The sequence below is a fragment of the Nycticebus coucang genome, chromosome 10, assembly GCF_027406575.1.
Source record: "Nycticebus coucang isolate mNycCou1 chromosome 10, mNycCou1.pri, whole genome shotgun sequence".
Classification (NCBI taxonomy): domain Eukaryota; kingdom Metazoa; phylum Chordata; class Mammalia; order Primates; family Lorisidae; genus Nycticebus; species Nycticebus coucang.
Window position 1 is genome coordinate 42362328 of NC_069789.1, and position 16489 is coordinate 42378816.

Below are 16489 nucleotides of genomic sequence, written 5' to 3' on the forward strand. Positions count from 1 at the left end.
AATAAAAGGGAACATTTCAGAATGATAAAAAGGATAGCCATTCCTTATGATTACTGTAAAATCCTAAAGTATAGGTATATCATGACAGGGGTACAAAAGTACATTAAGCAAAAAAAATGATAGAAAAATTCACAAGGATGGTTGGAAACCTTAACATCTCTCTCTCAAATAATTGATAGAAAACGTAGATTTAGAAATTTTAAAAGGCACAAATCCATTAGATAAATTTTATTTGTAATAAGGACATAATATTAATTTCTACCAAGATAAATCCAGGTGAATATATACCCAAATTCCATCAAAATTTAAATTTTAAAAAAGCAATTTACTCAAATGCTTTAAAAAAAATCTGAACATTCTCAATTTAACTTAATGAACATTTATAGAATGTTACACCCAGCAGATATACAGTACATATTTTTGTTTGATAGTTAAAAATGTACAGCTAGATAGAAGGAGTAACATGCAGTGATTGGTAGCAAAATAGGGCAACTATGTTTAATAAAACTTCATTGCATGTTTCAAAATAACCAGAGGAGTAGATTTGGAATGTTCTCAACACAAAGAAATAATAAATGAGGTGATAGATATTCCATTTACTCTGATTTGATCATTAACATTGCATACTTGTGGGGGAGAGAGCAAGATGGTGGCCGAGTAACAGCTTCCTTGCATCTGGGCACTGTGAGTTTGGGGAGATAGGACTCAAGGCATCTCTAGCTGGTGGGATCTGCCTATAATAATCCTTGTGAGGATACAGGGAGTCAGCAAGAAACTTCTGGACCCCAAGAGGAGGACTAAAACAGTAGAAAACCGGCAAGTGGTCACGTGTGTTCAATCCGTCCAAACCCGCCAGCAACTGTAAGTAAGTACAGTAGCAGCAAGACTGCAAACCAGAAAGGCCTTACCTGTGAACTGTTTTGGTGTCTTTGGACTTAGTACTCAGTTGAACTGCCTTGGGGAGAGCCTGAGCGGGAGTGCAGAGAACTTTGGCTGTTGTCTAGGGCCCCAGTCTGAGCCGCTGAGCCAGACGGAGCAAATAGTGTTTGGCTGTGGGCCACAGGGAGCCATTGTGAGTGATCTGCCCCAGGAAGCTCCGCCCTCAGGGTCGCAGATCAAGAATGGGGGGGGAACTGGTAACCCGACGACTGAGTAGCCTAAGGGCACGGTCTGAGCCCTAACCCTCAAGGGCAGAGTGAGACGGGTTTTGGCACACTGGGTAAGTGGATAGCCACTTCAGCAGTGATTCCAGCGACAAGCACTTTCCTGGGAAAGCTTCTACTCAGCGAGTTTACAAGTTCAAAGTGCCTTTTAAGAGGGCTGAAGAGAGATTAGGGTGTCTACCTGCTGGGGTTGGAGAAATCTGCAGCCTCCAGTCATGTCAGCACTGTGATTAATGCTCATACCCCAGAAGACCACGTGTTGCCCAGACAATATTCAACAACATATACATACTGCTTTGTTTTTGGTTGTGTTTTTTTTTTTTTTTTTTTTTTGGTTTGGTTGTTTTTCTCTTTATTTTGATGTTGTTGGTGTTGTTTTATTTTTTAATTTCAACCTTTTCCGTACAGATTTTTTTCTTTCTCAACTTTTCTAGTGTAATTATAATTCCCATTGCTGCCTTTTTCAATAACTAGAACTTGATTTTTGCTAGTGTTTCTAATACTATTATTTGGTTTTTCACTCAATTTTATCCCGTAAAGTTTTCTGTTTGCTTGTTTTGGTTTGATTTATAGCATTTTTGTCTTTCCTCTCTAATTGGTGGAGGTGGGGTACTGTGTCTGATCAGGTTAGCAAACAGCTGCTGACCTCAAGGGAACGACCCAACTGGGCACCCCTAGAAGGTGGGGTTTTTTTAAGGTTGTGTCAAAGTACCCAACTATACACCTATATTGCTGTGTCTCCCTCTTTCTGTGCCTCTCTTCATTTTGTCAAATTCCTTTCACCCACCCCCTCTCCTTTCTCTATTTTTTTTTCTTTTTCTTTTTGCTCATTCCTCCTTTCTTTCATCCCTTTCTTGCTCTTCAACCTTATCATCCTTCTGGTCCTGTACCAAAAGATCTCATTGAAACCTTAGTCCAAAGGCAGGAGAACTTAAAGAGCAAGAGGAAATGAAAGGAAAATTAGGGCAAGGAAACAGATAAAAGAAATCACTCATGAGGAAGAATCAGCAGAAAACTCCAGGCAATATGAAGAACCATTCCAGAACAACCCTGCCAAGGGACCATGAGGTAGTTACTTCAGAGGATTCCACATATAAAGAAATGTTAGGAATGACAGAAAGGGAATTTAGAATACACATGATGAAAACAATGAAACAAATGATGGAAACAATAAAGGAAACTGCTAATAAAGTGGAAAATAACCAAAAGGAAATCCAAAAACAGAATCAAATAAGAGATGAACGATATGAAGAATATAGAAAGAATATAGCAGAGCTGAATGAACTGAAACAGTCAATTAGGGAACTTAAAGATGCAATAGAAAGTATCAGCAACAGGTTAGACCATGCAGAAGAAAGAATTTCAGAGGTAGAAGACAAAGTTCTTGAGATAACACAGACAGTAAAAGAGGCAGAAAAGAAGAGAGAGAAAGCAGAACGTTCACTGTCAGAAATATGGGACTTTATGAAGCATGCCAACATACGAGTTATAGGAATCCCAGAAGGGGAAGAAGAATGCCCCAGAGGAATGGAAGCCATACTAGAGAATATTATAAAAGAAAAATTCCCAAATATCACCAAAGATTCTGACACACTGCTTTCAGAGGGATATCGGATCCCAGGTCGCCTCCACTCTAACCAAGCTTCTCCAAGACACATTGTGATGAACCTGTCCAAAGTCAAGACAAAAGAAACGATTCTGCAAGCTGCCAGGAGTAAGCACCAATTGACCTACAGAGGCAAATCCATCAGAGTGACCGCAGACTTCTCTAATGAAACTTTCCAAGCAAGAAGAAAATGGTCATCTACCTTTAATCTACTTAAACGGAACAATTTCCAGCCCAGAATTCTGTACTCTGCTAAGCTAAGCTTTAAAAACGATGGAGAAATCAAACCATTTACAGATATACAAACATTGAGGAAATTCACCACAACAAGACCAGCTCTACAGTAAATACTTCAACCTGTTCTACACACTGACCATCACAATGGATCAGCAGCAAAGTAAGAACTCAGATATTAAAGGACAGAACATAACCTCCACACAGATGCAAAAGATAAAACTAAACAATGGACTCTCAGAAAATAAGATGAATAGAATACTACCACACTTATCAATTATCTCAATAAATGTTAATGGCTTGAATTCCCCACTGAAGAGACATAGATTGGTTGACTGGATTAAAAAACACAAGCCACCCATCTGCTGTCTGCAAGAAACACACCTGGCTTCAAAAGACAAATTAAAACTCCGAGTCAAGAGTTGGAAGACAATCTTTCAGGCAAATGGAATTCAGAAGAAAAGAGGAGTTGCAATCTTATTTTCAGATACATGTGGATTTAAAGCAACTAAAGTCAAAAAAGACAAGATGGTCACTTTATATTGGTCAAGGGAAAAATACAAGAAGAGGACATTTCAATTCTAAATATTTATGCACCCAATTTAAATGCTCCCAGATTCTTGAAACAGACCTTACTCAGTCTGAGCAATATGATATCTGATAATACCATCATAACAGGGGACTTTAACACTCCTCTTACAGAGCTGGACAGATCCTCTAAACAGAAATTAAACAAAGATATAAGAGATTTAAATGAGACCCTAGAACAACTGTGCTTGATAGATGCATATAGAACATTCCACCACAAAGATAAAGAATATACATTCTTCTCAACACCCCATGGAACATTCTCCAAAATTGATCATATCCTGGGGCACAAAACAAATATCAACAGAATCAAAAGAATTGAAATTTTACCTTGTATCTTCTCAGACCATAAGGCACTAAAGGTGGAACTCAACTCTAACAAAAACGCTCCACCCCACACAAAGGTGTGGAAATTAAACAACCTTCTGTTGAATAACAGATGGGTGCAGGAAGAAATAAAACAGGAAATCATTAATTTCCTTGAGCATAACAACAATGAAGACACAAGCTACCCAAACCTGTGGGATACTGCAAAAGCAGTTTTGAGAAGGAAAATTCATCGCTTTAGATGCCTACATTCAAAAAACAGAAAGAGAGCGCATCAACAATCTCACAAGAGACCTTATGGAATTGGAAAAAGAAGAACAATCTAAGCCTAAACTCAGTAGAAGAAAAGAAATATCCAAAATCAAATCAGAGATCAATGAAATTGAAAGCAAAAGAATCATTCAGAAAATTAATGAATCAAGGTGTTGTTTTTTTGAAAAAATAAAATAGATAAACCATTCTCCAGACTAACAAGAAATAGAAAAGTAAAATCTCTAGTAACCTCAATCAGAAATGATAAAGAGGAAATAACAACTGATCCCACAGAGATACAAGAGATCATCTCTGAATACTACCAGAAACTCTATGCCCAGAAATTTGACAATGTGAAGGAAATGGATCAATATTTGGAATCACACCCTCTCCCTAGACTCAGCCAGGAAGAAATAGAGCTCCTGAACAGACCAATTTCAAGCACTGAGATCAAAGAAACAATAAAAAAATCTTCCAACCAAAAAATGCCCTGGTCCAGATGGCTTCACTCCAGAATTCTATCAAACCTTCAAGGAAGAGCTTATTCCTGTACTGCAGAAATTATTCCAAAAAATTGAGGAAGAAGGACTCTTCCCCAACACATTCTAGAAAGCAAACATCACCCTGATACCAAAACCAGGAAAAGTCCCAACAAAAAAGGAGAATTTCAGACAAATCTCACTCATGAATATAAATGCAAAAATTCTCAACAAAATCCTAGGCAATAGATTACAGCTTATCATCAAAAAAGTCATTCATCATGATCAAGTAGGCTTCATGCCAGGGATGCAAGTCTGGTTTAACATACGCAAGTCCATAAATGTTGTCCACCATATTAACAGAAGCAAAAATAAAGATCACATGATCCTCTCAATAGATGCAGAAAAAGCATTTGATAAAATCCAGTATCCTTTTCTAATTAGAACACTGAAGAGTATAGGCATAGGTGGCACATTTCTAAAACTGATTGAAGCTATCTATGACAAACCCACAGCCAATATTTTACTGAATGGAGTAAAACTCAAAGCTTTTCCTCTTAGAACTGGAACCAGACAAGGTTGTCCTCTGTCACCTTTACTATTCAACATAGTGCTGGAATTTCTAGCCAATATAATTAGGCAAGACAAGGAAATAAAGGGAATCCAAATGGGAGCAGAGGAGGTCAAACTCTCCCTCTTTGCTGATGACATGATCTTATACTTAGAGAACCCCAAAGACTCAACCACAAGACTCCTAGAAGTCATCAAAAAATACAGTAATGTTTCAGGATATAAAATCAATGTGCACAAGTCAGTAGCCTTTGTATACACCAATAACAGTCAAGATGAGAAGCTAATTAAGGACACAACTCCCTTCACCATAGTTTCAAAGAAAATGAAATACCTAGGAATATACCTAATGAAGGATGTGAAGGACCTCTATAAAGAAAACTATGAAATTTAAGTCCTTTATCCATCTTGAATCAATTTTTGTGAGTGGGGAAAGGTGTGGGTCCAGTTTCAGACTTTTACATGTAGACATCCAGTTCTCCCAACACCATTTATTGAATAGGGAGTCTTTCCCCCAAGGTATGTTCTTGTTTGGTTTATCAAAGATTAGGTTGTTGTAAGATGTTAGTTTCATTTCTTGGTTTTCAATTCGATTCCAAGTGTCTATGTCTCTGTTTTTGTCCCAATACCGTGCTGTCTTGAGCACTATGGCTTTGTAGTACAGACTAAAATCTGGTATGCTGACAATAAAAATCCTCCAAGAAAGCATAGGAAAAACACTGGAAGATATTTTCCTGGGGAAAGACTTCATGAAGAAGACTGGCATGGCAATTGCAACAACAGCAAAAATAAACAAATGGGACTTCATTAAACTGAAAAGCTTCTGTACAGCTAAGGAGACAATAACCAAAGCAAAGAGACAACCGACACAATGGGAAAGGATATTTGCATATTTCCAATCAGACAAAAGTTTGATAACTAGGATCTGTAGAGAACTCAAATTAATCCACATGAAAAAAGCCAACAATCCCATATATCAATGGGCAAGAGACATGAATAGAACTTTCTCTAAAGAGGACAGAAGAATGGCTAACAAACACATGAAAAAGTGTTCATCATCTCTATATATTAGAGAAATGCAAATCAAAACAACCCTGAGATATCATCTAACCCCAGTGAGAATGGCCCACATCACAAAATCTCAAAACTGCAGATGCTGGCGTGGATGTGGAGAGAAGGGAACACTTTTACACTGCTGGTGGGACTGCAAACTAGTACAACCTTTCTGGAAGGAAGTATGGAGAAACCTCAAAGCACTCAAGCTAGACCTCCCATTTGATCCTGCAATCCCATTACTGGGCATCTACCCAGAAGGAAAGAAATCCTTTTATCATAAAGACACTTGTACTAGACTGTTTATTGCAGCTCAATTTACAATCGCCAAAATGTGGAAACAGCCTAAATGCCCACCAACCCAGGAATGGATTAACAGCTGTGGTATATGTATACCGTGGAATACTATTCAGCTATTTAAAAAAATGGAGACTTTGCATCCTTCGTATTAACCTGGATGGAAGTGGAAGACATTATTCTTAGTAAAGCATCACAAGAATGGATAAGCATGAATCCTATGTACTCAATTTTGATATGAGGACAATTAATGACAATTAAGGCTATGGGGGGGGAGGAAAAGCAGAAAGAGGGACTGAGGGAGGGGGGTGGGGTCTTGATGTGTGTCACATTTTATGGGGGCAAGACATGATTGCAAGAGGGACTTTGCCTAACAATTGCAATCAGTGTAACCTGGCTTATTGTACCCTCAATGAATCCCCAACAATAAAAAAGAAAAAGAAAAAGAAAAAAAATGTACTTATAACCAATAATAAAAGGAAAATGGGGGAAAAAGAAAAAAGCCCCAGATGTAGGAATAGCCAACCAGGTTTCTAGTCAGCACTGATTTATTATCTAGTCGACTAATTTATTTTGTGATCTTGGGCAATTTTCTTAATTTCTCTGATCCTCAGTTTCCCTACCTACAGATTTGCTAAAACAATGTGTAAATTATTGTCATCTCTCTGAAGTCTATAGTTTTGTGACTAGTACTTTATTCCTCCGAGATATAGGGAAACTGTTGTTAATTGCAATCATACAAGTGGAGAAGGAAAGAAAAATTGAGTTTCCTCAGTCAAACTAAAAACACTGCATCTCAGAGTGGGGAAGGCAGTGAGAGGCAATGGAACAAATCAAGATCTTCGGACCAATTACATGTGGAAGACCTCTGAGCATCACCACGGAGGCAAAGGGAAGGTGTCCCCAGTAAATGTCAAAGTCTGGAAAAGTAGACATGGCATTATGATGGATTCCTATATGTCAAACAGATTAGTCCCTGATACCGTGCAACCCTAATTATTTTCTATTTTCTAGAACAATGTTTCAAGATAAGATCCATGTACCAGCTGTTTCAGAATTACCTGGTTATAAATGCAAACTACTTGAACTCACCCAGGCCCACTGAATCAGAGTTTCTGTGAGAAGGACTAGGTAATTTGCATTTCTAAGAAGTTCCCCTGGTGTTTCTTTTGCACAATAAAACTTGAGAATTTGGCAGGCAGTGGCTCTGCCTATAATCCTACCACTCTTGGGAGGTAGAAGGATCACTTGAGGCTAGGAGTTTGGTAACTAGCCTGAGCAAGAGCTAGACCAAGCCTCTACAAATGATTTAAAAAAAAAAGAAAAAACAACTAGTTGGTGTGGTGTCACATGTTTGTAGTCCCAGCTCCTTGAGAGGCTGAGGCAGGAGGATCACTTGAGCCTAGGAGTTTGAGGTTGCAGTAAACTATGACTAGAAGCCATTGGACTCTAGCCTGGGATACAGAGTATGACCCTTATTTGCCTGGGGAAAAAAAAGGAAGAGAGAGAAGAAAAGAAAAAAGAACTACCGCTCTAACAAATGGAGAGGATGAAGTTGGAAAAAAAATAAAGAATGAAATGCTGGCACGAATACAGAAAACACATACCACTAGAAGTAGAGGTATGGCTGGCAATAATAGAGGTTGATTCCAAGGAATTTTGAGGTAGAGGCCATCAGAGAAACTTATTTTCCACTATAAACTCTTCAGTGTTATTTGTATTTTTACCAAAAGCAAGAATTATATAAATAAATATTTCTAATCCAAAAAAAAAAACATTGCATACTTGTACTAAAATATCACCTGTACCCCACAAACATGTAAACTATTGTGTATATATAAAAATTTTAAAACAATGCACACCTTTTGCCAGTACATATAATATATTTACCAAGATGTTATCATTGGAATAGCATTAGAAATCTTACAGGGTGTATTCTCTGAGGATGATGGACTTAAATTATAAACAAACATTAAAGAACAATTTAAAAATCACCCAGAGATTTAGAAATTGAAAAACACTTCTCTTAATAGTATGAGTTAAAGGAACTACCACAAATAAAATCAGAAAAAAATCAAACTGAATTATAATGAAAACATAACATATAAATTTTGGTGGTGTGCAGAGAAGTATCTTAGAAGACATGTATAACAAAAATAATTAAAAACCTTCAGAAAGGAGAGAAAGACTTGATGCCAATCACCTAATTTTCTAGCTTAAGAAACTAGAAAAATCTAGAAAAAAAATAACAAATTATACCTAAAACAAGTAGAAGGACAGAAATAAGAAAGAAAAATATTAAAATATTAATGAAAGGGAGACGCTGCCTCTGAGTCCCTGTGTAGCTTCTGTTGGTTCAGGGCTGTGAGGGACCCTCCATGGCTATCATTGGCACCTCCCAGGCACTGCTGCACCTGCCCAGCCAGCAGCGCTCATGGGGAGTCTCCCCGCTGGGCTGGGGGTCCCGGCACCACCTCAACCACGGCTCCGTGAGACTCATGGACCCGGCTGAAGCCCATGCTCCGGGCAGACGGCGTCATGAGGCACCTGCTGGAATTCTGCTGGTGCCAACTGGCGGGGCTTTGGTGGGGTCTCCAAGCAGCTGGGCATCCCCACAGCTAACTTTGCTGAACAAGTAGTAGATAATCTCCCAGTTGATGTATCCACTGGCATTTATTATGGTTGGGCCAGTGTTGGAAGTGGAGCTGTCCATAAGATGGTGGTGAGCATAGGCTGGAACCCATACTACAAGAATACCAAAAAGTCCATGGAAACTCCTATCATGCATCTTTCAAGAGGACTTCTATGGGGAAATCTTCAATGTGGCTACTGTTGACTACGTGAACCAGAAAAGAACTTTGATTCTTTAGAGCAGGGGTCCTCAAACTATGGCCCGTGGGCCACATGTGGCCCCTGAGGACATTTATCCAGCCTGCAGGGTGTTTTTGCCACAGCTGCCTGTCTTGCTTAGCAGCCGAGGATGCAGTGTGCATGTGTGAAATGTGCACCAATTCTCCGATTCTGCTCCTTCTCTCTGTCTCTCCCCACCAGGTGTTTTTGCCATCCTGCTTAGCACCCCACTTATCCTGGCTGCAGTGTGCATGTGTGGAATGTGCCCCACACTCTCAGACTCCATTCCTTCTCTCTGTCTCTCGACTCCTCCTCTCAGTCTCTGGTGTAATCAGAAGAGTCACCAGGTTGCCTGTGTAGAGCCTGCTGCTGCCTAAGGACCGAGGTAAGAACAAGTTAGGATTTTTTTTTTTTTTAAGTTAGAAGGTCTATTTTTCTTTTTTTAATTTTGCAGTTAGTAGGGCCTTTTTTTGTGTGGTTAAGGGGGGCCTTTTTTTCTGAAGTTAGGAGGTCTTTTTTTTGCAGATGGGGGCGCCTTTTTTTGAAGTTAGAAGAGCCTTTTTTTTTTAAGTTGGTTGGTTGGGGGTAGATTCTAGGAGGGTTGCATCACAGTGATAACGCAAATAGTCAGCGCTCAGTGCTAATGCAAACTGTCAGTGCTCAGAGGTAATGCAAATGGTCAGAGCTCTGAGGTAATGCAAATAGCCAGTGCTCAGTGGTAATGATAATTAAGTGCTCAGTGTTAATGCAAATTGTTAGTGCTCAGTGTTAATGCAAATTGTCAGCAGTCAGTGTTATTGCAAATGGTCAGCGGTCAGTGTTAATGCAAATGGTCAGTGCTCAGTGTTATCACATGAGGGCCCCAAACTAATAATCTGCCTACGGCCCCAGGGGAACTTAATCCAGCTCTGCAGACAGCTGAGGAGTAGGAAAGCCAATTTAATTGGCAGTAAGTGCATTTATATTCTGATTGCTATTCAGTTGTGTATGATGTTGTATGTTGTATGCTGTGTAAGCTCCAGTTCACACTCTTGTGATCTCTGAGCAGTGCGAGTTCAGTCATATGCTTGTATGGCTGAACTTGCATTAGATTCAGAAGAAAAAAGGCATACGTGCCTTCTTTTTTCCTGCCGTGGACCCATGTGATCAGATTCCCGTGTGAGTTCACAGATCACGGGGCGGTTCACACAGGGTAGTGTCAACAGGAAAGGTGGTGAAGGAACCGGCTCTGTAATTGTGCCTGTTCCACCACCACACCAGTGTGAGCCTGAGGTAAAAGCAAACTTCCACCAATATGGGCACTGGTGAGGCTGAAATGATGTGGACTGGCAAGGCTGCATTGATGGGCACTGATCAGACTGCATTGATGGGCAGTTCAGTTTATATGTCTCTGTGTGGGCAAAGTTATTGCTGGTATATTGTTTTTGGAGCACTGTATATATATTGGTATTTTACTAATAGCAATTTGGAATCCCTAGGAAACAATGATATCAAGAAAGAAAAAATTGACTCAGAGTGTAGGATAGTCAAAGAATAGTGGACTTAGGATTACTTTTTCATGCAGTACAAGGAAAGAGCTGTGTGTTTGATATGTGAGAATATAGTGTCCGTGTTCAAAGAATACAATTTGCGTTGACACTATCAAACTCAACATAAAGATAAATATGATTGGTAGAGAAGTGAGAAAAGATAAAATATTAAAACTGAAATATACATTGACAACTCAGCAAAATACTTTTGGGAAGCAGAAACAGCTAAATACTTCATCACTGCGGGCAAGTTTTCAAGTTGCCAAGCTAATAGCATGCACTGGCAGACCATTCATGGAGGGAGAATTTGTTAAAGAATGCCTTCTTTCTGTTGCCAAAGAGATGTGTCCAGAGAAGGCCGATTTATTTAGTACAGTGAGTCTTTCAGGACCCTCAATTACATGAAGGATTGACGAAATGGGAGACAATTTGCATCAGCATTTGCAAAACTCCGCAAAAAACTTTCCTATTTTTTTCTTGGCACTTGACGACAGTAATGATGTTCGTGGTTCTGCACAACTTCTAATTTTTATCTGTGGGACAAATGACTATTTCAAAGTCACAGAAGAGCTTGCTGCACTGCAAAGCATCAAAGGAACAACTACAGGAGAGGATATCTATGAAAAGGTTTGCCAAACTGTGAATAGTTTGAGGCTGGACTGGGCAAAACTAGCCAGTGTGACAACTGATAGTGCTTCTAGTGTGGTGGGGTCTAAGAAAGCAGTAATTGCTCGCATTAACCAAGTGATGGACAAACATAACTATTCTCATTCAATAGCCATACACTGCCTCATCCACCAAGCACTGTGTAGTAAATCACTGAAGTGGGACTCTGTTATGAAAACTGTGGTATCTTGTGTTAACTTCATTAGAGGTAATGCACTAAACCACAGACAATTTCAGGAATTTCTTTCTGAGCTAAATGTTGCCTGTGAAGATGTTCCATATTGCACAGAAGTCCATTGGCTGAATCGAGGGAGAGTTTTGAAACATTTCTATGACTTACTTTCACAGATTACAGCTTTTCTGCTTTCAAAAAACAAAGAAGTACCAGAGCTCAATGATGCAGAATGGACATGGCACCTTGCCTTTCTGACAGATGTAACAGAGCTACTCAACAGTTTCAATGTGTAACTTCAAGGAAAGGGGAAGGTCATCTGTGATATGCAATCACATGTGAAAGTATTTGAAGTAAAATTAGGCCTCCTCATCAAACAAGTGAAGAAGGAAAATTTCTGCCATCTCCCCACAACTCAAAATCAGTTAGTGCAAAATCCATTGGTTGCATTCCCAAATAAAACATGTGTGGATTCACTGGAAAAGTTGCAAAAGAAGTTCCAATTTAGATTTAAAGAACTTCATCTCTATGAACAGGACATACAGCTTTTCCGTAACCCATTTTCTATTGACATTGAAAATGTAGATACAATTTACCAAATGGAACTGGCTGAATTGCAGAATTGTGACTCTCTGAAAGACGTATTCAAGTCAAGCAGCCTTCCTAATTTCTATGCATCTCTCCCCTCTGAGACATATCCTAAACTCAGGAACCAAGCACTCAATATTGCAACCATCTTTGGCAGCACTTATATCTTTGAACAGACTTTTTCCAGAATGAAACGTCTGAAATCTCCAACCAGATCTAGACTAACTGATGCACACTTGCATTACTTGTTATGACTAGCAGTGACAAATATGGAACTAGACATTGACCATCTCATTAGCCAAAAGCAGGCCCATAGCTCCCATTGAAATACTGGTAAGTTTGTTGATTTAACTTTACTTGTTCTTCATTTTAAATATTGTATTTGTTCCTGTTTTGTTTTCTTACTTCAAAATAAGATATCTGCAGTGTGCACAGGAATTTGTTTATAGTTTTTTGTTTTTTAAACTATAGTCCAGCCCTCCAATGGTCTGAGGGACAGTGAACGGGCCCCTTGTTTTAAAAGTTTGTGGACTCCTGCTGTAAACCTATCTGGAGTCCTAAATGAATAGGGAATACATGTGGTACCTCATTGACATCCCAAAAGAGAAACAGAACTAATAATCGAGAAAGAGAGTAAACATTTGGTGAGTACCTGGTCCTTACAATGCTACCTATGACTTCTGAATAATTCTAGGAGTTATTATGTTGTCCACATCAAAAAGAAACCAAATTTGAGCACAATATAAATAGCAAGAGACAGACCTGTTTCTCCCTAAAGGCCCCAGAAATAGTGTAAATTTATCCATTGAATCTTAAAATTTGATCAAGATAATGTCTTCATAACCCAGTGTGTTTGACTAACAACTAGAACCCAACCCCAGCATTTGTAACCAGAATTTCTAAGGATAAGGCTTGGGAATCTAAATTTTTGACCTATTTTCCAAGTGATTTCCAATTAATTCTGAAGTTTTAAGCACTATAGTTATACACTGCACCCAAAGCATAGTGCACATACAGAAAATACCTGTTAATTAGCTACTGACTGCAAACATTTACGTGTTTTCTATTGGAACTTTGGTTGGGAGTTAATTACTACTCTTTGAATCCAATTTTGTATGTCTAGAATTTCTCAGTCTTGGATTCATCAGTTCCTTTGCTTTGGTTTACATTTCTTACTGTCTCTGTGAACATATTATTCACAAAAATTAAGGTGCAGAGACCTTTTTATAGTTACGAAAGAAGCTTCCAACACATTAAGTGTAAATGACCTCTGTAATCTGACATCTCTAAAGAGACAAATAGTAGACTCTCTGGAGTGTCTAGTCTCCATTCTATTCCATTGTGGATTTTGTTTTATTTTCACAGTTTGGCTCCAGATTTTGTCCCAGTTAATAATTAGAAAGGTCATTTCTGTGTTTTGTCTTTTCATATGGAATTTTTCTCAGTCTTTTTCTACATGGAGTAGAGCAAAAGGACACATGGCCATTAGATTCCAAGCATTTTTGTTCTTCCTTACTAAATAAAATAGGTTTTAACTTTTAAAAATATAATCTTTTGATTTTCTTAACCTTGTAGACAGTAACTTTATTGGCCAACTACATTTTTATTCTGCTCACCTGACTTGAAAAAGTGAGTCGGCCATTTGGTGTCCTTCAGCCCCAGACCACTTTGGTCTCCCAGAGCCCCAAACCTCAGATCCGTTTACTGGCCGAACCTTTGATCTCATTCTCACAATACATGTCCATCCTGTGATGCAAGAATGTTCCAAATTCACTCCATGTAAATTGTTTGCTTGTCTATTTTGGCACTAAATCTGAAGTGAAAGAATAAGGTATGTAATACATGCATGTGCTGTATCTTAATAATGATAAAATATTTAAGCTCAACATTTTCCAGATTGTTTATGGAAAAAAAATAGAGACAAAATGATCAATTGACCTTTTACTTCCAAAAATGAATTCCTCTCTCTCTCTCTCTCTCTGTGTGTGTTCAAATATAGAAACAGCCATAACATTTCTAAAAATGATGTTTATAAATATCCTGGACTTAAATGCATAACTTACCAGAGTAAGAATTTTGTTCCCAAAAGTGAGAATAATCAGCCCACTTCTACATGTCCTTTTTTCAAAAAGACTGAAGTGTTTGAAGCTTATATTGTTGTAAGTTTTAAAAATTTCCTGGCCAAATCAAATCATTGTAATGTAATTATTTTAATGAAGCTCAGTAAGTATTGCCAGTTCCAAAATCTCTCCAAGTGACTGTAAATTACTACCTAAGGCCTGTAACATTTGTTTACGGATCATTAGTTCTAATAAAAACTGTATTCAGGAGAGTCTGGATGGTTATTACACAACTCTTGAATGGGGTTCCAGGAGACTTCCTGGAAATCTTTATTGTGTCTTACTAACTTCTGTGTTTCTTCATATGTAAAATGGAGATAATAATTGTTGCAATCTCTTTAAGGAATGTATAAAGATTAATCTGTTAATTAAGCAAAGCACTTTGAGATCTTAGAAGAAGGAGGTAGTATCAGAGATAAAGCATATAGATATTGCTATAATTTGTGTAAGGTTCTATTTTCATAGTGGGATGACTCTCTTCTGAGAAGGTCACAGAAATGGCCCACAGGCAGAATGACAGCAATCTAATCTTCCTTATTGCTCAGCTCCCTGTCTCAATACCATTGTTCTCTGTTTCCTGGCTCTCCACCGGCAGAATCCTTAAACATTGAGCAACCTTCCGGCTTGGAGAAAAACTAAGTGCATATTTGCCTATATTCCAAAACCAAGATGACGTATACTTTCAATCGAACAGATGTGGTTAGTGGTTGATTGGACCCAGAGGAGAAGGAATTAAATGCATCCAAAACAACAACAACAGTGAGTAGGAAATAGGGGTGAGCAAAGGTGAGTGGATACACGATGTCTCTCTTTTCCCATCATTGTACTTTCTTTCCTCTTACTTGTCCAAGTTTCCCCTTTTACTATATAAAAAAGTTTTCTAGGTTTTCTTACCCCCTGCTGGCTTTCTTTACATGGGACAAAGCAAAGGTATGCCTAGGGTTAGCAATTTTTTCCCATTACCTTCCAAGTATTCACAATTGAGCAGGAATTTTAAATGATGCTCTGTAAGTTTTGCCAATTTCAATAGTTCAGTGACCTATGTATCCATTAACGGACTATCAAGACCCTTGGTGTTTTCCTTTCTGCTTCCGGTTGCTTCCTATGAGCCATTTTATTGAAATTTGCCAGCTATCTTCAAAGAGTCATGGAGAGATTTAGTTTGAAATCGATGTGGAATTCTCAATCCAAACTCCCTTTCTTCCTTATTCCCAATAAAAAAATCTCCTCTGTGTCGTCACTAAGGAATTTCATCCAGTCACAGGTCAGATGACTGTAAGTGGGGGTGGGGAGGGGCTCACACCCTCAGCACTAATGATTAGAAAGCTCTTTATCCTGTGCCAGAATTTGACCTCTATTCTTTATTCTTAGTTTTCAGATGAAATAATAGAATCTGCTTCCACTCTCTTTTGCTTCTAACTCTTTCCTTATCTGGGTCGAGCAGCCTTAGTTTTTCCACCGTCTCTCTGTGTGAGGTCCAGTTTGTCATCCAGGGATGGCCTACTTGACTCAAGCTGAATTGTGGTCAAATATAAGGTTGTTGTCTTTATAAATTGCTTTTCCTCATGTCACACCTATCCAAATGATTTTTGAGGCTAAGTGGGAGGCCTTGATATTTATCACCTTCAAATTTTCTTTTGTTAATTTGAGATATCATTCAAACTTTTCCCAGTTTTGATCTAACTTTGTTATTCCTCCCACCTTTGAGTCATCCACAAATCTGATGTCTGTTGTCTAAATAGTTTTTCCAATGGGCTGATGAAACTATTGAAAAAGAAACAGGGATCAGGCACAAGTGAGTGAAAATCTCCATAAAAGGAACATATCCTAGTTCTCAGTACTTGGTTCATATCCCCTTAAATCTATTTTTATCTTCTTATACACTGACCACAGGGTGCTTGTGGTATAATTTGATGTAAGGTAACGTGATGCCTCCAGATTTGTTCTTTTTACCTAAGGTTGTTTTAGCTATTTGAGCTCTTTTTAGGTTCCAAA